This window comes from Ambystoma mexicanum, chromosome 10, assembly GCF_040938575.1.
Source record: "Ambystoma mexicanum isolate Mex_15411 chromosome 10, UKY_AmexF1_1, whole genome shotgun sequence".
Lineage (NCBI taxonomy): Eukaryota > Metazoa > Chordata > Amphibia > Caudata > Ambystomatidae > Ambystoma > Ambystoma mexicanum.
This window is the reverse complement of record NC_090932.1, coordinates 1,627,689,288-1,627,713,986: the sequence shown is the minus strand read 5'-3', so window position 1 is coordinate 1,627,713,986 and position 24,699 is coordinate 1,627,689,288. Positions and strand designations below refer to the sequence as shown.

Sequence of the window (24,699 nt, the reverse complement as noted above, 5' to 3'; positions counted from 1 at the left end):
AAATGAAGAAGAACTTCCCTTCGGCCATCCTTGAACCCATTAAGGCCATGCACTGAGACACCTTTCGGAGAGTTTGACTAAGCCAAGCCAGGCTTTTGTCTAAAGAAATCAAGACCTTGAGAGGTGTGAAACAGGGGTGCCCAATGGCTCCGGCTCTCTTCAACATTTACTTGGAAGACATGCCCAACACCTTCCAGCGCATAAGATTTTTTCCCCCTTAGGTGGGTGGCGCCCACTTATCTCGATTGTTATACGCTGATGACGTAGTACTCATCGACCAGACTCCGGTGGGCCTACAGAGGCAACTCAATGCCCTCCAAAATTACATTGCTCAAAATGGGCTCGAGATGAACAAAAGGAAGACAAAATGCATGAGCTTTGGCTAATCCATTCAATCGAAGAACCGCCCCATATGGCACATTAGTGGCAAGAATATCGAACATGTAGAATCTTTCAAATACCTGGGTGTTTGGTTAAGCAACTTAAGATCTGAAGCTCCCATGTTATCCCACCTTTCTGAAAAAATGAAAACCCTAACCAGCCAGGCTTGTGTAATAAACAGAAAATGTGCGTGTTTTTCTATTCTTCCTGTTGTTCGAATTTACATAGCAAAAGTAATTCCAGCAGTAACCTATGGAGCTAACGCTATGTTTAAACTTCTCAGAGCCCTTGTGGACCCACCTGGAGGGGGTCTTTTGGAAACGGTTGCTGGGTGTTCCACAGTCCCCCCGGATCGCTATCCTTCGTCGAGAACTGCGCCTCCCATCGTTGAGATGCACCGTTACCTGGAACAGATTTATTTTTGGGTAAACGTTTTGCCACCTAGAGTCCACCAATACTGGACCTAATCTACAACGAAACAACGCAGGACGATAATCCATCTTTGCGGGACTGGTCCCTGCATATGCCAACATGTTTAAACGACATTGGGAGTCGTCTTGGACAATTGGTGACAAATCCCACTCGAGTTAAAGTAAAGTTAAAAACCTATGACTGGATTCAAACTTTGGAAGCCGACAGTTGCTACCGATTGGTAACGCACTTGCTCTCAGAAGGTTGGAAACTGAACACTGTCTGTCCATACTTGAAACAATTTCCGGACAAAAAAGTAAGGGCCCAATTTCTGCAAGTGTGCCTGAATCTATATTTCACAAACGAGATCCAGGCAGTCCGGGGTCCGTCTAAAGAAAACCATTGTCTATTTTGCAATAATATCAATGAGATTGAAACCCTGGTTCACATCGTGACGGGGTGTCCTGAGTCGAGAGACTTACGTAATAATATTTCAGACATCTGTTCTCTGAATTTATAACCGCAGATCCGTTGGCCTGGTGGAATTTGCTAAAAAAGGACTTTGAATTAAAAATTTAACTGCACTAGTTCATTTCCTTGATGAAATGCCTTTTGAGACAGGCCCAATGAGCTGAATTTGAATCTGGCTTGAATTGATTTGTTTTGGTCTTGAGTTAGAAACACATTGTTTTAAACACTAATTCAAAGCACATTGCTAAAAAAAAAATGGTTGTACAATTTAAATGCAATAAATAAATAAAATAAAAATAAGTGTTTTATTAGTCAGGCCTGTTACCCCCTCATCATGATACTTTCTAAACTTAGGTGTGTAATATGGTAATGTCCTGCATAAATGTTAAAGGGGAGTGTGCCCAGAATGAGGAGTCGTTTTTAACTGTCAATACTTACGTTTTTTGTTTACTATGTATTTAATCACACTTCATCACTCACTTTAGGCCAGCACCATCATTCACCGCCCATTTCCCAAAAACTATTTCTTCAAACAATTTCCAAGTCTGTACAACAATATCCATTAAAAATCTTATTTTATTCTATTTGTCCTCAAATACTACCCTTGTAGGTTTTATTGGCACCAATCGCTTACTTCTATAGGGTCGAATAACTTTGTCAAATTGTATTGCTATCGTTCTTATAGTTTAAGCTTTCAACCTATTTGATCACCACTAATACAAAACACGGCAATATATTGTTTACACCGATATTTGTTTCAAACCCCCAAACATGTGTGCACACTTTTTCTAAAATTGTCTCGTCTTATTCTCCTGATAGACAGACTTCATCTCTATTTCACTCCATTTTGGAGTGTGTTTCGCGTGCTTCTTTGGCTGCAGGAATCCCTTAAATAATACTCAGTTCTGGAGTTGGTGCATTCCCTTCTCCCTCCTTGAGGTATTCTCCTTTTCCCTAATAAATCCTTTTTTCTCTTTTTCTTTCTCTCTCTCTATCTATCTCTCCTTTTCGATGCTTCTACTTACATCCGTTATTCTGTTCCAGCCCTTCGGTATCGACTCTTCTCCAATCGACCACTTCACCTTCAGTCCATGGGGCGCCTGCAGACCCCGGACAGAGATTTCTTCAAAGGGCACCTGCCAACCATCTCAAGTCACGTGTTGCACTACCACTTCACCACAGGAAACTCTGCAATCTTCCGGCTAATGGTGGAAGACATCGAGCATCCGAGGGTCTGGATCTGAAACATCCACATCATTACCAAAATGTATTTGTATTTATTTGTTTAGCGCAGACAAAACCCTGGGGCATCTGGGCGCTCAAACCTGCATGTTATACAGTCATGAATGTACAAATAATAACAATAAAAGTTGATAGACATAGCAGTGCATAGTATGATAGAGAAGAAAAAAGCATATTATTCAGTCAAAAATATATACAAGCAATGGCAAATAATATATACAGTAGTGACATTGGTGGAATATACAATACCCTCAATATTATAGAGGCAGTTTTATGAGGTGGGTAGGTCATGGTCCTGATCTAAGAACCAGGCTTTGACCTTGTTGCAGAAAAGCGAGAAGGAAGGTTCTTCTCTTATGGAAATAGGAAGTGCATTCCATTTTTTTGCAGCAAGGTCTGGGAAACTGACTCCACCTGCCCTTTGTTGGTTGAACCGTGGGATGACAACAGTGCGATGGCGTTATTCTGCTAGGACGCAATGATGTGTGGCGTAGACAAATGGGATTACCATAATAAATGATCTCGGGGCCAAATAACCAGTCCGGCTCAAAGAATATGGCAAAATACTACTTTATTATCAATTCAATAAAGTAGGGAAACCTGGAAAACAGCTAATCATATTCCACAAACTCTCAATCACATTTTGTTTACACAAAGGCTTTATACCTCGATGTGCATCAGCTATGTCATCATCATACATGGCAAATAATAAAACCTATCAGACGAAGGGATTAGGGGAACAGATCTACATAGTTTCGATAAGTGTTAGTAACACCATTAGCTGACCCTCATCTGGCAGGCATGCTTTGAACTTCCCTCTACATATACAGATTATAGCAGCATGACAGCAGATTAGCACCTGCAACAATGTATGCTCAACATTGCATAGGTCCTCTGATTGGTTGGTATTCTCTCCCAACCTTGGGCATTCGGCTCATTAGCAGCATGTAAGCAAATTGAAACCCAAGTGCAGAGAACATCATCAGACTACTCCCCACTTGCCCAATTAGTCTACCATGTCTCATAAGCCAAGGCTGCTTCTTTGTACTCTACCTCGCTGGATATTCTCTTCTCTGGAACATTAAGGGGAGTTAAGGTACACCGTTATCTTTATCTGGGACTTATGAATTGGTTTTCTACCATGATTTTGTCCATCTCGCCTTTCTATTTAATGCTTTTTGATTCAATTATCCTGGGTGTCATGACTCTCTTCAGCCTCTCGAGACTCGGCTGGTCCGATTCACATATGCTTTCTGCATCTTTAATTGTTCAATACTTGGCATTCATAAATGTTCGCTTATTCACTTAATCTAAGAGAAATATGTCCTGTGTATATTGCTTATACTCGTTGACTCCCTATATACTCTACGTTTGCTTCTTGCTGTGGCATCTTTGATCTCTGGCAAACAGCTATCCTTTGTTGGTGTGCAAATCCATATCCAGTGTCTGTCAGCTCTGCGGCTCTGGTCTCTCTCCTTCAAGCTTTTCACATACTATTATTCAGAGCCGACGTCCATCTTTTCAACATGGTTGATTTACCCATTTTATATTTTATATTGCAGCAAGCTTCTATGTGACTCATCTACCTTGTATTTATGCGTATATACCTTTACTACTCATCTGGTTGCTTATCTTCTGTGTATATATGGTTTCTTCTCACTTGTATGTAGGTTTACTCTTGTTCCTTCCGTTACATCTTAATTCTTTAAGTGTTCTTATATTGTTTTAGTGCCTCATCGTGTCTTCTCCTTATGACCACTTTGCACCTGTCAGATTTCCTTTACAGCTCTTCGATATTCAGTGGTGTTTGCAAATCTCCTGCTACCACTTCAGTTCGAAGGTACATTCAGTATGGTTGTCTGAGTGCATAACGTCTCTCATACACCCGATGCAGTATTGAAATGATACCTGGTGTCATGCAGTGTCTTGTTCTTCATCCAGTATGTCAGGAGTGGGTTCTATCAATGACGTACACATCCGCTCCTCTACAAAAGGATTCTTTGGTGCTTCTCAGGGCTCAGTGATTTTGTTGCCCTTTTCAAGACACCAGATGAAGAACGGTTGTCGTCCAAACGATTCACCTCTCTTTCTCAGTCCAGCACTCTGCAAGGGGACTTCAAGGATTGGAATCTTGCCTCTGGAAGTCTGGAAGAATTCCAACGTTTCAGAGAGATTTGTTCTTTGGAACACAATGCACAGCACCCAGCCTCGAGGTCCCAGGGTATTGGCGGTTTGCAGCCCAGGAAGGTCAGGAAGGTCACAGATGCTTGTGGGATGGTTTGAAATGCAGGTCTTAAGACTGTTTGGTCCCCTAGTCCAAGGGTCATAGTCGTCCTCTTTGGGGCTCCTTTGCTGCTGTGCTGACCCTTTCTTCCATGCAACAGGCACTCAGAAGGCATCACCGTTCACTGGAAGTAACTAACTTCTCTTCTTCTTCCTCATTGGATTCAACTCTAGTGGTTGACTTATCTTCAGCCTCAGAATCCAAGAAATGTATCTAGGAACCCAGCCAATCAGCACTCACGTTACATTCAAACTTTGGGGAGGGGCAGTCCTTTTTGGACAGCCAGACTCCCAGTCGGAACTAATTCCAGGCAGGCATGCCAAAAGACAAAGGACTGCAGAGTTTCAGACTCCTCCCTTGTTTCCTGTAGTTGGGATGCATGTTCAGACCACCGCACCCTCCTAGATGATTTGGATTATAGTAAATATATCAGAATAATGGAAATGAGCACAGGGTGGAGTGGGGGGGGGGGGGGGAGTGTGATGCTTGAGGATAATTGTCGGGAGTGGGAAATCATACAGGAAGAAGTCAACATGTAGGACACATATTCACCATCATAATTGATACCAGCGTTTTAGAGCCTTTGGAGGTTCCTCCAAAAAAAGAAAATGGTTTCTACATTTAGTACTTTCTCAGGAGATAGTGGGTCCCGGCTTAAAGTAAGAATTATATAAGGGAGGAGTGGGAAGAATTGATGCGATATCAATGTTGTATTGTGTCTAGGGTGGTAAAAAGTGTGCTGCTGCAATTCAACATTAGTCAAAAGAGAACCCCAAGATGTAGACTGTTTGCTGGACGAGCATTGTGAAAGTGGGAAGTGACATTAAATAGAGCGGGCCTCCGCAAGGATTAAGAGAGCGGTTTAAGGTTCAGCGTTTGGAGGTCAGGGATTTTACATGCATGCAAAATAACATCAAAAACCATAGCCCCAAAGAGCCAACTTCCTCTACTGAAGTTATAGTTGCATTCTAAAACCCTAGTAGATTAATACATTTAATTAGCTGGAATCATTTATGCAGAGTTCTGGAACGTCAAAGCATCAAGGTATGGCTCAAGCACCAACTCCATTCCTTGTTTATACAGAGGCTGGTTTGCTGTAGAGTTGTTGCTACCTTCAAGATTTAGAGACTTGGGTAGGTTCTCAGGAAGGGGATCCTCCCTCCCCCCTCCCTCCCTCAACCCCCAACCCCATTGGCATTCAATGGCTTCCACCCATTGTTGAATTTTTCTTTTGGGGATGACCGTTAAGAACCCTTCGGAACTTATTTTTGCCATATGTTTATGCAGAATACACCTTCATAACTTAGATTGGTGGTGTGCATCCTTTTGTCCTCTCTCTGGAACAGAATCGCAATAAAGTGAGCTATTCTCATTGTACTCAGAAGTGTAAAGTGTACAAGTAAGTTCACAATGCCACAGTAAAGGCACTCCGTTATAAAAACCTATTGCATTTTTGCTAGCAAGTCCCCACTGCAGCCCGTTTCCCTCTACACAAGGCGTGCATCATCCATTTGCAGGGCCCTGCGACCCTCCCGCCATCAGAATCCACTCCCATGCATGTGCCTGCATGTTTAAAACCTCTTATTTATTTAGAGAAAACTCTCGAGTTTGCACGGTATCTGATGAAGGCCCCAGCCAGGTAGCTTCTTTTTGGATGAAGAGACTAAGGATTTAGTGAGGTCCAGATGTTCTAATAGACAACCAGCAAAAATGTGCAGCATGCAAGGTGACCCGGGCTCGTTAAATCCTTTTGTGGTTTCTACAATATCACTTCACATAGAGGTGGCTATAGGACATTACACCCCATCTGAGGCTTACCGGGCTGGGGAACTACACATGGGCAAACAAACTAATACATCGCCTCGCGTCATGCTACAAAAATAAGCAAATGCTTACACCCTGCAACAAAGACAAAACAGTCACTTGAAACCTTTAATAAGTAATGTTTATACTATAAAGTGCACAGTAAATAAAACAAAATAACATTTGTTTTTTGTTTATTTGTAAAGCACACCAAGCCCCGAGGCATCTGGGCACATTTCTTAAATTACACAATTAGGTTGCAAAGATAGGTTACAAAATATACATTCTAGATTACAGGAATATTCATTGAGCATATATACATTATACAGATTTACATGTTAGCAAGCTGGTTCGTATATATAGCAGGCATGAACAGGAGTGGGAGCAGCGTCTAGCATGGGTGAGCCATTGTTCTTGCGCTGAGAGCAAAATTTTGACTTTGCCTCTGAAGGAGTGGTAAGATGGTTCAGATCTGAGTGAAGTGGGTAGTGTATTCCGTAATTTTGCAGCATGCACAGGGAAACTGCTGCCACCCGCCTTCTGGAGTTTAAACCTCTGGATTTTGAGGCAGTGTGCTTGTGCAGTTCTGGCGGGACGGTCAGAAATGTTGCATGAAAATAGTTTAGTCAGGTAACTTAGTGCAAGGTTCGTGAGGCATTTGTGCATAAGTGATAGTGATCGTGATTTAAAGGCAATTCTTTGGTTAACCGTTAGCTAATTTAGGCTATGTCTGAATTCCGAGATATGTTGGGCTCTGGGGATATTCAGTGCTGCCCTGATGGCGTTATTTTGTAGTATTTGCATTTTGTTCGTATTCTGTTGACTAGTCCCTAGATAGAGCGCATTGTAAAAGTCTAGTTTAAAATTAAACTTACATCAGAGGGCCGTACTACTAATCCAATCGCCAAGGAAGTAGGCCTAAAACAAGGCTGTAATCTGGCGGCCACATTCTTTAATTTATATCTAGCTGACTTGGACAAAAGATGGTATGAGGAGAGTTTGTTCTCTGTAAGGACGGGGCTCTTGAAATTAAATTGGCTCGCCTTTGCAGATGACATTCTCTTCGATCCTACTCCCGGGGGTTTAGAAACTAAGTTACGCCTATTCGAAGATTTCACCACTAAGCACAATTTATCTCCGAATCCAACAATGAAATGAACTTTGGTGTCCTGAAAAGAACTGGGAAAGCTCAATGGTACATCATGAAATCCATCATACCCTTGAATATGGACACCATTTACTTAGGGTATTACCTAGCAGAAAAAAAATCCATTAAAAAGTGGACTGAACTACTTAACACGAAGATCCGTCCACTTACCTCACAGTTAAAAATAATATACTCTAAATACTGCAAGTTTTCACTAACTCCACTTATTGAATTCCTCACATTGAAAATTGAAACTGTTATGCTTTATTCATTAGACATTTGTCTGTGCGAAATGGGAGCGACACTGGACCAATTGCAAGGGTCAGCACTGAAGCGACCTATGTCTCTCCCACTTCCACTACCCAATGTAGTGCTAAGGCATGAGTTAGGTATCATAGCCTTATCTACTCGTTGGAGATGGCGACTTCTGACGAATTATGCAAAGATCATGTATCCTAAACCAAACTCACTATATATATTGATATGAAACAATCAATCGACACAAGGCCAACGACCGTCATGGTCCGATATTTGACAAGGATACATACTATACTGAACGATGCTAACATAACAGTGGAGGATGTCCATAACCGACCTGCTTATGCCAAAAAATAAATTATTTGAAAAGGACTGGTGTAGCACTATTGATCAGATTGGATCTTATAAATTGTTTAAAGAATATCAGCTGTTCACAAAAAAGCGTTTACCCAGATACGACTACATCACGATATTTCCGTGCAATCATACACGCAATGTCTTTCTTCGGTTTAAATTTAATCTATTTTACACGAAAGACAGAATTACGTCCTGGGCCAGTAGTACGATGTACAAAACGAACAAGAGTTGTAGATTTCCCGCATGTAATGAACAGGTGGAAACGCTAAAACACTTGATTTTATACTGTCTGCATTTTAAAGATCTTAGAACTGTTTGTTTTATGGACTTTGTCAATACCAATTTTACTGATTGCTTACCATTCTTATGGGCTCGTATGATGCAAGGAAATCATAAACCGCTTACTTATGCTCTAACGAGATTTTGCAAAGCAATAGAGAAAGAACTCAATAATTACAGTAATCTGAAGATATGCATAAATGGGATGCAAACAGAGAAGGCAGAAAGAATTATTAAAATGCTAATGTACTCGTTTTCCTTCGCTTTACGATGCAAAGAGGAACAACATTCCCATTTCCTCTAATGTAATGTTATACTTCGCTTGCTCTTGCGAGTCCACATTTCTTGGATATGCTTTTATATGTAATGTTGTTTTTACATGCTCTAAGACATATAATGTAATGTTTGCTTGTTATTTAAAATTTTGTAAAGGTTCTGTTGCGTTTGTAGTAGAACCATACACAAATAAAAAATAAAAATAAAAAAAAAGTCTAGTTTAACAGGACTAATGCTATGGTGGTGCAGTTGTTGGTAGTTAAAAATGGTCTGCATGCTGCGATTAGTTTGCACATGTAGGTCGTTGGAGGCTATTGCGTTGATTTGTCTGGATAAGGTTAGGGTGTAATCAATGTAAATGCCAAGAGTTTTTACATCCTTAGACACCTTGATGGGATTGCCGTCTATGGTGAAGGAGTCGAACTTGGCATCTAACTTGATGAGTCTGTGTTGTGATCCTAGAAGGAGTAGCTCTGTCTTATCGTCGTCAAGACAGAGCCCATGTTGCACCATCCAGGCCTGTATGATAAGGTAGATGTCATTGAGTGCTTTGGAATCTGCTTTGTGATCGCCGGTGATTGGGATGAGTATTTGGGTGTCATCCGCATAGTTTGTGTAGGTGACACCCAAAAGATCAAGGTCATCGAAGAGGGGCTTCATAAACACATTGTAAAGTGTTTTGGCGACACGCATGAGCCTTCGGGGACTCCGCACATGACTGGTGCAGGATCGGCAGAGGCTGATGGAGAAAAGACCCTCATAGATCTGTTCTCTAAAAATGATTGGATCCACTTGGTGGCTTTGTCTGAAAAGTGTGCTGCGGAGATTAGGTGGTTACATAGTTAACGACCTTGCCCCTCTGAAGGTGAAGACAAAGACTGAAACCACAAAGAACACCTGGTTCAATAATGAAATTCTCACAGCCAGACAAGAAAAAAGAGCTCTTGAAAGAGCCTGGAAGAAAGACCCCCACGATAATACCCTGACAAAATATAAAAAAATCCATCCTCAACTATAAAAAGCTAATTACAGAAGCAAAGGCCACACACTATAACGAAAGAATAGTGAATGCTAAATCTAACACCGGGGAGCTATTTAAAATCTTAGCGGAATTCCTAAATCAGCCTCCTCCCACAAACAATATTACCAAGGATGATAAGTGGTGTCAGGGCATTCATGATGCCTTTCTACTTAAGATTGATTCTCAAAGAAAAAATCAGTAAAGCCCTTGGCAACATAGCCATTACACAATCCACTACTGATACCACTTCACCCAACACCTGTGAAAATACTATCCCTCCATTCTCTTTCACGCACTATAGTGAAGATGAAGTATTCAAAATCATTCAGGACCTCAAAGCCACATCTTGTCCAGCAGATGACTGCCCCACCAGCATTCTTAAGGAGTCCTTAGAGACCCTGGTCCCATGGATTACCAAACTGGTTAACCTTTCCATTGATGAGGGTCTGGTGCCGGACCTGCTAAAGTCAGCATGGATCACTCCTCTACTGAAAAAAGAAGGCCTTGACCCAGCCAACAGTGACAATTACAGGCCCATAACTAACGTGCCATATGTTCTCAAGATACTTGATAAACTGGCCTACTTACAGCTAGAGGCCCATGTTGAAAAATACAACATCTTGGGTACCCGTCAGTCGGAATATAGAGCTTGTCACGGAACTGAGACAGCTATGCTGGATCTCAAATCTACACTTGCTAGCATAGCTGACAAAAACCAAGCTGCTCTGCTCATGCTATTGGACCTCTCTGCAGCCTTGGACCTAGTTGATCAGAGCTTACTAGTGTCAAGGCTCGGAGAGGTCACCAATTGCTCTGCAATTGCATCCAAATGGATCACTTCCTTTCTGGGTCCCAGAATTGAAAGGGTTTGTGTGGGTGATAAACAATCTTCTCCTATCTGTCAGACATGTGGAGTCCCTCAGGGCTCCTGTCTGTCGCCGCTGCTCTTCAACCTTTACATCCGGCCCCTTCTCGATCTGTTGAACAAACTAGGAGTGCAATATACGAATTACGCTGATGACACTCAGGTTGTTATTCAGTTGAGTGGCTCATACAGCAGCGATTCGGAAACCATTATCCAAATATATAAGGCCATACAAGATTGGATGGCTTGTAATTCTCTTGCTCTTAATGATAAAAAGATTGAACTCCTTATTGTGGCATCTAAAAACATCCGGGCAAAACTTGATCCTAACTACGCCTCTTTCCATATTGCCAATAACACCATCATAGTTCAAAAGAAAGTCAAAACCTTAGGAGTAGTACTTGATGAAGAACTCTCCATGAAATCCCATATTTCTTGCATTAAATCTAGTTGTGGTGCTATAAACAAGAGAATTAGATATATTCGACCATTCATATCAGAAGAGAACTGTGTTCTATTGTCCACTGCATTGATAAATTCAAGATTGGACTATTGTAACAGCCTCCTGGCGGGCACCACAGCCTCTAACATCCAATCCTTACAAGTGGCACAGAACAATGCCGTGTGTAATATTTTCAATCAGTCACGTCGCACACACATCTCTACTTTTAGGAAAAAACTCCACTGGCTGCCCGTCAAACACTGCATAACGCATAAAATGCTTACTATGACCCATAAATGCCTCAGTCTCAGTGGCCCAACCTATCTGTCATCCCGTATAGGCATCAAACCTAACGTGAGGAACCTTCGCTCTTCTTCTGCGGTCACTCTCAATTATCCTAAATTTAGGACAGCCAAATTTGGAGGTACTACATTGGATGCTCTGGGTCCCCTTTTATGGAACACACTTCCAGCTGGTATACGGCAGATCCAGAGCTATACAGCGTTCAAACGTGCCGTAAAGACTCATTTATTTAACCTGGAATAATCTCCAGACTCGCTTCTCCATCTGCCTCTTATTCTTGTTTGTCTTTGCTTTGTTCTTGTTCTTTGTGCGCCCTGAGGCCCACAGACATGTTGGCGCGTTACAAAAATTAAAATAAATAAATAGGACTTGGTGATTTACCCAAGTCAAATGCCGCCGACAAGTGAAGCAGTAAAAGGAGGGCGAGTTTACCGTTGTCTTTTAGTTCTATTTGTGTTTTCAGGTCAATCAAGGCGCTCTCCGTCCCGTGCCTGGGTCTGCCTGATTGCCTGAGGCCAAGAAGGTTGTTTGTTTCTAATATGGAATGAACCATCATACTAATCCATGCAAACTGCATATAGAAAGGAAAAAAGGAACACCAACTGAGGCTGTTCAAAGCCATAACAGCAAGGCAAGAATTTACAACATAAGGAAAACGGTTGTCCTGGTTCACCGATATGATAAGTTTGCTTTCTTCCCAGCTTCCTGGAGCTAGGAGATGTAAGGTTGTGAAGCCCGGTTTCAACTGAGGCCAAGATTAAGGCTTGTTCTGTCTGGCAGGACAGTTAGCCTCTCTTTTGGACACTTTTCATCCATTGATTGTGTTAGATTGAGGAGAATGTTCTTGGACAATAAGGCATGTTCTCAAATTGCTTATAGCAGTGTAGCCTAAATGGATATTGGGTGCATTGGGAGAAAGGAGTTGGGGCAATAGAAGTAACGAAAATAGATTTCCACTGAACCAAAGGATTATTTGGGAGATTGTTTACAAGTCTTTGGGGTGGTGGGTCAAAAGACGAGAGCATAGACACTGAAGTAGTTTCTATTTTGGCCTCCAATTCACCCATACCTTTTCCTTTCCAATATTGATTGATTCAATAGTTTGTTTCCTTTTACGGCCTCTCATCAAACACGGGGCGGTTGCTGTTTTACAAGCAAGTTGAAAACAATAGATGATTAAACATTAAATGACTTGGATGAAAGAAGAGAGAAGAATGGACACGAGTTTGAAGAGGGAAAATCTGAATGTCCCTTCCTTCCTGATGGGCCCCCCAACCGGAAGAAGCACCCCCGACTGAATAACCACTGACCATATGAGTTTGCACCGATCCCCACCGCTCCCACCATAGGCACCACAAACGGTACCCGCCCACCCGACAATACAACCCTGCTGTGGTGCGAACTCTACCCAAAGCAAGCAAAGATAACCAAGACCGAGCTGGAGATGATTATATGGACCAAATCGACTGACATCTCCACAAGCCATGCTGCAAGTCATTAGAGACGTCATGACGACATAGCCATGTTAGACAAGAAGCACCTGTGCAATCCGCACATCCGGGACACACACACACCAATGTACACGAAGAACACACGCGTACAGTTCTATGAGCTAGAGGACAGTGACATATACATATTGTCTGCATGTTTATTATTTTGACACTTAGGCTCGCTACAGCACTGCAGAAACGCAAGATGCCAGAAGAACTTGTGGTTATGCTTGCACATGCCACATGCTATTAACCCTATGGAAGGACAAGAGCACTCAAGTGACCTGACCGACCATGACATATCTCAACCTATGGACAATTACGCTGAATACATAGTCGGAGCCAAAGTAGGCCTTAGGGAAATCCAGAAAGCCAGAAAGCCAGAATCGTCTCGCAGAAACCCCAAACCACAAGATGCTGTGTAAGTAGCCCTGGCAGGGACGGCAACAGCCAAGGCCACGATGTTGCAAATGACATTCCTCACCCACCGCACCAAGGTGAGACCGGCTGCAGGAGAGAATTTTCCAAGCAAAATACAAATCGGTCGTCTTACACGTGACACAGCCAAACTGACATGATGCCAAGACCTGGAGGCTGGGAAGACGCAGCCATCTCACGTCTGGGACCGAGCTCGCCACAAATTGCAACAATCCAACTACAGTATGCGCTGGCAATGGAACGCCCTCATGGCATTAGCAGAAACATCCTATTGTTATACACGGTCACACCTTATCGATACACAATGTACGTGAGCAGGTGTCCTGCGGGCTGGGAACAACGGTAGTCCCAGGCTTGGGGGCCCCGCGGCCTGAACAATGAGGATACTGGGGGCTTGCGGCAGGACTCCCCAGCCAATCATCGGGGTCTCTAATGTAACACTTTTCAAGTAGCAATTTTTAGGGATGATCCAAGTACACCACCTGACACAGTGGCCACCAATAAAATCACACACTATATGTTCTTATACTGGATTTACCACTCAGGGAGCCAACCCAGAGTGGCGGGAGGTTCAGGGAAGGAACTTGCTGAGTGACGCTGATTGTGACATCACAGGTGCACAAAAGCTGCCTGCGAGCCCAAAATCGGCGAGATGTGCCTGGACTGGATTGCTCCAAGTGTGTGATCCCTGCTTGTTTGCCATAATAAAACAGCAGTAACCTTTGCTCCTTGTGTGGACCTCGACTTCTTTGGGACAAGGGAAGGAGTTAGGGCCTTCCGATAGCTCGAGGTCTGCGGACTCTAGGTAGGGCGCTGCAGACCCCAGAATTTACCCTAACAAGTTGGAGGCCCCAGCGAGATAGTTTGTGATGTCAGCTCAGCCAGGTGCTGCCCCCTCTGCCATCGGACCTCAGAGGACTGCAGGACCCTCAGTAAGTGTGAGAGAACCAGACTGCGCAAACGGAGATTGGTTGTTGGGAGCTGACTTCAAAATCAGTCAGTTGATGAAGTATCCGGGGAAGTGGGAAGACATAATACGTGCACAAATTGGTTGTTTGTGAAGTTTTAGTTTGGTGGCGTCACCCATAGGCCAATGCATAGGACACTTAACGGTACGAGGTTAGCAGCTCAGCGCTGAAACTACCGGACAGGTGAAGAGGCAGTCATGCGCAGATAGTACCGGCGCATGATCGAAGGGATGTGCTGGACAGCGGCAGGCCTAGTGAAGGTGGGGCGGTACAAGTGTACGCCGTGCAAGGTGTGAGGCCGCAGGGGGCCGTAGGCATCGAAGGGATGTGCCGGACAGTGGCAGCCATAGTGAAGGCAGGGCGGTACAAGAGTATGCCGCGCAAAGTGCGAGGCCGTAGAAGGCCGTAGGTATCGACACCTGGAACTTGAACTGTGTAATAACATTTATTTTTACCCTTGTACTGATAGCAGAACATCAAAATCCTCAACTCAAGGTCAGGTAAAATTACAAACAAAAAATGATGTACCAAGGGGTGGGGGAGGGACCTCATACAACGGCCACGGAACACTAATGACCCCAATTCAGCACATTTGTAAAACACTGCCCATTTATAAAGACAGAAAAGTAAAATACAGTGTGGAATGGACTAAGGGTACAGATGGAAAGATAACGGTACCATGGCCACCTAATAGCAGTTTCTCCAAGGACATGCTGCAGTCACTACTCACCTACCTACACAAGACATACAAGGGGAATAAGTTAGCTAACCGTATGGAAATATTCAAGCTTTGGCGCATGTTTCAGGGGTACTACCCAGGAATGATGAGTGTACAGGAGGTTAAAAAAAAGGGGGAGGGGATTCTTATGCTCCATCTCCTGTACCCCAGCATTGTCTCAGACCACGCGGAGGAGGGGGAGGTGCAGGGTTTATACCCGATTAGAGAACTAAGGGAGGCTACGGAGCCTCGAGAGCTAACCGCGGCAGAGGGTTACTCCAACTCCACATACAAACACCCCTGTACGCCCCAGAGGCGCACGCACCCAACGCACGCAAGACGAAACGAGGGCAGAGGCAGGCAACCCAGGCCTCGATGGAGGCGGGCTGCGGCAAGCGAAGAACTAAATTGCGGGTCCTGGCCCAGATGAATGGATAGCGCCACAAGTGCTCTTGAAGTTACAAGGGGCCACTACAGGGGAGGCCGAAGGGGCAACTAAGGCCATAGGGGAGTTGGAGCTGCGACAGGGATGTAGAGGGAAGTCAACACATGACATAAGGGAAGGACAATTGCGGGAAGAAGAGGAAGCAAAGCTGGAATTGAAAATAGCGGAATTGAAGGAAAAAAGGAATGTGCTAGTAAAACAGCTAGAGCTAAAGGAACTGGAAAGGCTGAGCAGTTGAAGCTGGAAATGAAGCAGAAGGTGGAACGGGAAAGGTGGGAAAATGAGGAACTGATGGAAAGGCAACAAAGAAGTAATAGCGAGGAACACGACGGGAGGGAGAAGCAAGGTGAGTACGGAGATGAGGGGAAATACAATAGAAGAAGAGGAAAGAGATGAAGCGGAATGAGAAATGGCATTCTGGAGGTGGAAGATACTTTCAGAAAGAACACGTAAGTACGAAGAAAGCAGATTGAAGGAGTTAAGGTTGGCAAGGGCAGGGGGAGCAGGAAATCAGAGGGTCGAAGACAAGAGAGCACTCTAAAGAGTAAGCGAAGAAATAATGGAAGAACTGAATAGGAACAGGAGGGGCAAGACGGAATGGGAAGAGCAATAGAACAGGCAGGCACCAAAGGTATACACAGGGAATAGCATAAGACCAGTTGAGGTGCATACGAAGGGGTCAGATGTCCCATGCAAGGGGGAAGGAAAGAAGACAACACAGGTGACTTCACAAACATCGATCTTGAAACTGTATCGGTGCGCTATCTGCTCCCACGCAAAGTAACATTCTCAGATGGATTCTGTATTGAGGAAGAAGACAGCAATGGTGTAGAAAAAGAAGGGCTCAACAAGCTTTATATTACATGAACAGGCACAACAGGAATGTCATGGGAATGCAGGACACAAGATGAAAGGGGGAACACCAAATTAGCAACACGACTAAGAACAACTGTAGAAGCAGCCCCACACACACACCCTACACCAACAAGCTCCGGGACCTCCCAGGGCGATGGAGAGACGGGGCAGCAGTAACACACAATAGAGGGCACTCATGTCAGCGGTGCGGGCACACAGGAACACGAGATGCCCCACACGGGTCACACCATATCGATGTCACAGACAAAGTGGCAGACATGGAAGAGGAGAGAGGGCCTGAAAACCTTTTCCTTTCTGGTTGACACGGGGGCCACTAGGTCATCCATACGGGAGGGGAAATATACATGGTCAGGTGATGCCATGATCACTCAAGGATTTTCTGGGGTTCGAGAAGTGGTTCCCTTTACTGATAACATCTCCTTATCAATAGGAGGTCACGACTTATCTCTACCCTTACTTTACTCCAAACAAGCACCTGTAAACATATTTGAATGCGACATAATGAGCAGACTAAACATGACCATCTCCTTTACTGACAAGGGCATATTATGCTGAACACCAGGCATCCACATGCTCACAGCCAGGCAAATAGTTCAGGCTTATTGCAGTAAAAGTGTACAGAGGGGGGAGCCAGTAGACCCTGAAATATTCCAGTATGGGACAGACCTGGCACTAGCATGGCTGCCCGGGATTGCAGGGAAGGTGTGGAGAAGGCCAGGTGACTACCTCTTTAGGCCAGAGACACCAACGGACGAGAAGGAAGGAACATTTGTATCCATAGATATAGAAGGAATTGTAGCAAGGGAAGATTGGATTGCAATACACGCCCTAGACGATGAAGGAAATGCATAGAGGGAGGTCACTGCACTGTCAGAAGGGTGTAGATTAACACAAGAGTCAGATGAGGAACTTTTCTCACAAGAAAAGGGTGAGAGTGAGATGATGCTGGGAATTAGTGTACTTTTGGTTACGCTTGAAACACAGAGAAGTGGTCCAGAAAATAGCAATGGCACTGGAAGCGCCCCTCCCTCCACCACTTCCCTTCTCCGAGGAAGATTTGGCAAAAGTACCAACTCACTATGGACCACAAGTCCACATGATGTAGGGTGTATCAAAAGCATAGGCGGAGTGAAAATAAAACTGGAAAAAGGAGCAATTCTGCCCAGAGTAAGACAATGCCCCCTATCAAATGAAGCAGACGAGGGCATTTATGAGACAATAAGTGTCCTCATAGAAAGAGGCATCCTAGTGCCATCAGAATCCCCCTGCAACACTGATGTATACCCCATCCGCAAGACAAATGGGGGTTTGTGGCGTTTTATCCACGATTTCCGACCTCTCAACCACATTGTAGAAGCAGAATAGCCATTAGTGGCTAATCAGGCCACAAAACTTTGCAGCATTCCAGCTGAGGCTACTTGTTTTACAGTGATTGACCTAAAAAATGCCTTCTTCTCGATACCATTACACCCAGAGTCACAGGATCTAACAAGCTTTATGTACCGCAACACAAAGTGGAAACATACTAGACTGCCCCAGGCGTATTGTGAGTCACCATCTATTTTCAATAGGGTGATCCAGACGGATCTAGGCAACATTGAGACAGAGTATGATTTTACAATATGTGGATGACATTGTCATCTGCAGCACAACAGAAACAGAGTGCCGGAAGGACTCCGTCAAATGCTCACTGTGTTAGCAGAGAAAGGGTACAAAGTGGACAAGGCAAAGTTACAATATTGCCAGAAGGAAGTACTGTACATTGGTCAGCTGATGTCTGAAAAAGGCAGGCACATAACAGTACTAGAATTACAACAGTTCCTCAGTCTATGCAATTAATGTAGGGCATAGGTCTTTGACTACAGTACATACTCATACAGCCCTCAAGGAAGCACAAAGGGGGGGAAAAGCTGCGATGGGCACATGAAATGACAGATGCATTCCAAGAGCTAAAGGAGGCAATATCGATAGCCCCTGTCCTGGGTAGCCCAGATTACAAAAAGGAGTTCTTCATATTCTCACACTTTGATGGGTTGTCATGAAGGCAGTACTCACACAAAACACCAGCATGGGTCACAAACCAATTGCATACCACAGTGGACAACTAGACCCAGTAATGACAGGGCACTTCTCTTGCAAACAACATTTGGCTGCTGCAGCTTTCGCTGTAGAAAAAGCATCATCAATAACTATGGGATGCTCCACCACACTTTACGTGGAACATGCCCTCTTTGTGATTCTGCACAAGCCAAAAAGTACATTGACAACACAGAGAACCACAGGATATGAAATTATACTGTCACGACCTGAACTAAATATAGTGAGGTGCAAAACTGTGAACCCAGCATGCTTCCTGGCAGAAGAATATGAAAAAGGAGAATATGTCCATGATTGCACAAAAGCTATTGAATACTACAGAGAGACAGGTAAAGTAGAGGAAGATGCGCTTGAGGGGGGAGAGGTGCTCTACCTTGACAGTTTATCAACAATAGATCAAGGTGATGGGGTGAGGAGAATGGGGGCAGCAGTGGTAAGATTGAAAGAGGACTGGACGAGCGAGGCAGCAAAATGTGTTAAATTACTCCCTCAATATTCGGCACAAGCAGCAGAACTAGTGGCACTGTTATTAACCCTCAGAGAAAGCGAAGGGAAAAGGGTTAGTATATATTCGGACAGTGCCTACGTAACTTCAATAGTACACTCCGGCCTAGCAAAGTGGTTAGGAGGGGGGTTCAGAAGAGCAGATGGGACCCCTGTACAGCATGACCTCCTGTTGGGAGAACTAATAGAGGTTTTAACATACCCGATAGAACTCGCATTAGTAAAGTGCCAAGCACATACTAATGGAGAAGACCCAATATCAAAAGGGAATGAAGCGGCAGATTTTTATGCAAAACACGCCTCCTATTTTGGGGAAATGTGGGACCTCAAAGAAAAACAAAAGGAGAGGGGAGGTGTGAGACTAATGATAATGAAAGAAGGCTATTACTACCTACCAGAAACACAAATCGTGGAATTAGAGGCAGCAGCACCAATGACTGCAAAGGAACTCTGGGTAAAAAGAGGGTGCTTGATGTCCCCTACTGATGCCTTGTGGCGGCAAAACACTGGAAAAGTAGTTATGCCCCTTGCACTATTGCAAAAAGCCTCAACACAACTACACCACACTACAGATACTGGGAAAGAGGCGATTGCAACATGCATTGGAGAATCATGGTTGTGTCCTGAGTTAAATGTCCATGTGTCCAACTTCATCAGTAATTGCCTAACATGTCAACAATTCACTGCCCACCACACACAAAGTGATAAGAGGAGTAATACCCCGGCCCAAAGGCCCATTTCCACACCTCCGCATCAACTACATTGACATGATCAACGTATGTCAAGGCTACCGCTACATGATCGTGGTGGTCTGCCCTTTCTCAATGTGGATAGAGGCTGGCCCATGCTCCCATGCTGACGTGTTAAGGGCAGCCACATTTCTGATTAGAGAGGTATTCCCAAGGTGTAGCGTCTGCAAGGTCCTGCGGTCTGACAATGGTCCTCACTTTTCAAATGAATTATTCCAACACATAACCACACTGCTAGAGATAACATTTCTCATGTGCAGATCACCCGCAAGCAAATGGTATCTGCGAATGTCTCAATGGACTTCTGAAGGAAAGCATAGCCAAAACACAACAAAGCACAAAGAAAAATTGGCTGTACTACCTGCCCTTTGCCGGGTCAGATCACCACCTCACGCCCCACAAGGTGGTGACCGGATGACAAATGCAACTCCCGTTAGCTCCACCCACAAGGGCGATCAGGGATTGTGAGGGGACTGCTGAAATATTTGGTACAGAAATACATGAATATGTCAATTCACTTGTTTCCAGCACCTCTTTTATCCCTCAACAGATTCGATGGACACAAGTGAGGTTGGAGAACGACATACAAGAAATCAACGACACTCAGGAACCCACAAAAGAACTACCTATTGAAAAGGGAGACCAGGTGCTCCTGAAGAACTATTTGAGGAGGTGGAATTCACCCCGATTTAATGGTCCTCACACAGTTGAGGCGGTTATGGACAGGGCAGCCAATCTTGAATAGTACAGTTTGGTACCATCTCCACGATATCACGCCCTACAAAGCATCGGCCTCGCCCCAACACGCCATCGACAGGGCCAACGCTACAGCAATGACAGACACACAAGACAGTTGTAAGACTCCAATATCAACAACTCCAGGAGTTGATACTTCCCTGAACATGAGCGAGCGAGAGTGTACCAATCACCCAATGGTTAGACGCTCGCAAGAACCTGATGTCCACACGGCAACATTGATACAAATAAATTAATAAACTAGACACCACCAACAAAAGATATAGAACTGCAAAGGAAATGCTCACTGAACTGATGAAGAATGCCATAATTTACATATGGCCATACAGCACGCACAATCTCAGTAGGACTACACTATGCCAACACTGTCTTAACATTCTCTTGATTTGCACATGCAGGTTTCTGCGTCTGAAAAATGTACATGAATGAATGTTAGAAATAGGCTTAAGTAGTTGATTTAGATGTTACCCCCTATCGAGCACCCTGAAGTACTGTCTCATCAATATGTCCATGCTATACCGAGGCCACCACGAGTATATTACAACGCATTTATAGAATACATAGCTCAAACATACCCAAACCTTCACCACATCCTGCCCACACTTAGAAATAGATCCGTACGCAAGATCTGGGAGGAAATGTTTGCATGGGCATTAAATGATTAACTAGTACACGGGGCTCAAAGTACTTACAAATACTAACCCAATAACGCCTTTTATCGTGATTTTCAGGCGGGCAACTTTATCATCTCATCAACGGCTGGACGGCAGTGTAAGCAATATATAATTATGGCTGTAATAAAATTTGTTCCGACAACTCTATGGCTAATACGGTCTACTGGGTTGCTAGCTACTGCCCTTTGGCAGCTGTACACAGCTTTGCATGTCTCTGCAACTCCCAATACTAATATTTCCCCCCCCACCCAAGCAGCAAGGAGCACTGTGTCAGGTGGTACGGGCAATGTGTGGTATAAACCCGTGTCGAAAATAGGTAAGGACACAACAAGGGACAGCTGCTATGTCTGCTCATTGATCCCATATGCCATGTGTGCCTCCAGGACATTTGTAGCCACAGAAGTACCAGCGCGACAGCACAGTGCCTCCTGTATCTCGCACTGTTCCAGACACGAGGAAGGTTCCAAGGGAAAACAGCAACACTTAGCTGGAAAGCCAAGGCAACATACCGGTACGAAGATAATTTCATAAAAACACTACCTATGTTCGACAATTACTGGCAACATACTGAAGCGCTACGATACATAACTGACAGGCCTGAAAAAGGCGAGACAAAAGTAGTAACGTTGGACTACTTAACCTGCAAGTGGAACGCAAAAGAGACAGACGAAGAACCGGGCGGCTGGGACCGACCACAAATATTGAAATATGGAAAAGTATACACAAAGGATGCATGGAGTTGTGAGGAGCAAACCATTGACTTTGACAAAAGCTACTGTGAACAAAGTTCAGAGAGAAAATGACAAGTGCCTTAAGGAATGGGCCAAAAGCGCAAGTCTGCTGACATGATTGGATAAAAAAGATGGCCCACTAACAATAATAACCCTAAAAACACCAGCCTTGTGCTACCAACACGACAGGGAAGTTGAAGTAGGGAACAATGAGATGTGCAAAAGAACCGAGAAACTTGCTGAGATGCGGACAGGTACGGCGGTTCTCATGGACCACGGGAGGAATATGCTCCCTAGAACATGTCAACATACCTTCACTGGTAGTATCAAAGAAATACACTAAAATATATTTTCTGAAAGATGGATGAAGGCAACAGCAGGAAGAAGAGATCAATATCACCAGCAGAGCGTCCTATAACATCACTGCCAAGAATGGAAGACTAAGAAGAGTAAAAACGACAAGGAAACTACTTCTGGGGAAAGTCTGAAACTGCCCTTAATGAAGTACCACCATCGCACAGGTTTTTCAACAGGACTGCCATATTTTTCTCAGAACTGATACATCCAGGATTTCAAACATACGCCAAAGCCAAATGGCTTCGAATAACCAAATGGGAACTCATGATGACAAACTCAACAGTGAATGCATTCAATGCAATGAAGGAGGAGCTCCAAGCAATACGATTGGTGGCCTTACAGAATAGATACGTCTTGGACCTCATCACAGCAATGGAAGGAGGAGTCTGGCCAAGATTGGAAGTTCTTGTTGCACGTTCACACCGGCAAACGACGAAGACAATGGGGCGTTGTCAGAAGCAGTATCAAAATGAGCAAAAATGCATGCTAAAATGGAAGAAGAATCTAAAGGCACAAAAAAGGACGGAAGCTGGTTTTTGTACCTCTGGTCCTCTGGTCCTGGATGCCGTCCTGGTTATCGGATGGCCTAAAAATACTGGCAGGAGGTCTGATCCTGGGGATGGCCTCACTATTTAAAAGCGTGCATGGCAAAATCCAAGATGACAGCAGACAAAATGATTGGAATGAACTTACTTCTGTCTGTAGAGGATGACCAGCAGACGGATGTCATACATATGGAACGAGAGACACTACGGCAACAGCTAAAGGAATCAGACATGTATCCACCATCAATGAAATTAGAAAATCCAAGGAATCCGAAAATGTATGTTGGAAAATGGCTTTACTGTAAGCCTGGAAGAGGATGAGTGTATATGTATTGGTCATTAGAAGATCATGTAAATCACTACGGACATCTATCTGGGATAACAAATGTGTGGCGCCTGAGAGATGACAAATTTTGTGGTCAACAAGTCGAACAGAGGGGGGACTGAAGAGGGACAATCCGAATGTCCCTCCCGATGGGTCCCCCAACCGGAAGAAGCACCCCCGACAGAATAACCACCAACCAAATGAGTTTGCCCCAATCACCACTGCTCTCACCATAGGCACGCACCACGAACGTTACCCGGCCACCCAACCATACAACCCTGCGGTAGTGCAAACTCTACCCAAAGCAAGCGAAGATGACCAAGACCGAGCTGGATAATTATATGGCCCGAATTGACTATCTCCACAAGCCATGCTGCAAGTCGTTAGTGACGTCATGACGACATAGCTGCGTTAGACAGGAAGCACACGTGCAATCCGCACATCCGGGACACACACACACCAATCTACATGAAGAACGCACGCGTACAGTTCTATGAGCTAGGGGACAGTGATATATACATACTGTCTGCAAGTTTATTAATTTGCAATTTAGGCTCGCTACAGCACCACAGAAACGCAAGATGCCATAAGTACTTGTGGATATACTTTCAGATGCTACACGCTATTAACCCTGTGGAAGAACAGGAGCACTCAAGGGACCCGACCAACCATGACATATCTCAACCAATGGACAATTACGCTGAATACATAGTTGGAGCCAAAGTAGGCCATAGGAAAATCCAGGAAGCCACAATCGTCTTGCAGAAACCCAAAGTCACAAGATGCTGTGTAAGCAGAGTAGCCCTGGCAGGGACAGCAACAGCCAAGGCCACAATGTTGCAAATGACATTCCTCACCCACTGCGTGAGACCGGCTGCAGGAGACAATATTCCAAGCAAAATAAAAATCAAATCGAGGCAATTCGACCTCACCGACTGTTGCCTCACACGTGACACAGCCAAACTGACATGATGCCAAGACCTGGAGGCTGGGAAGACGCAGCCGTCTCACATCTGGGACCGAGCTCGTCACAAATTGCAACAATCCAACTACAGTATGCGCTGGGAATGGAAACATCCTATTGTTACACACCATCACATAGCCACACCTTATCGACAGAATGTACGTGAGCCGGTGTCCTGCGGGCTGGGAACAATGGTAGTCCCAGGCTTGGGGGCCCACAGCCTGACCAATCATCGAGTTCTCTAATGCAACTTTTCAAGTAGCAATTTTTAGGGATGATCCAAGTACACCACCTGACACAGTGGCCACCAATAATATCAAACACTATGGGCCTCATTACGATCTTGGTGGTAGCGATGCCGCCATTGGCGGCAAGGCTGCCGCCGAAATCGCGTCCAGGTCTGGGTTCCCAGAATGAGGAATTACCCGGCGATTCTGAGTTCGCAGGGCCCGGTAATTCCTCCTTCTAGGAACCCGGGCCAGGACCTTCCCCATTTCCATTTCAGCCCCCATAGGGCTGAAT

The 24,699-nt window shown here is 44.4% G+C and overlaps 1 long non-coding RNA gene across 1 annotated transcript in view; it reads right to left on the bottom strand.

Annotated features, from left to right (window-relative positions):
• The window catches only part of LOC138492689 (uncharacterized), a 60,105-nt gene that overhangs the window by 20,617 nt on the left and 14,789 nt on the right, over nt 1-24,699 (bottom strand). The window contains exon 2 of the long non-coding RNA XR_011276250.1: nt 2,289-2,503. This is a non-coding gene — a long non-coding RNA (uncharacterized lncRNA). The remainder of the gene's footprint in view (nt 1-2,288; nt 2,504-24,699) is intronic.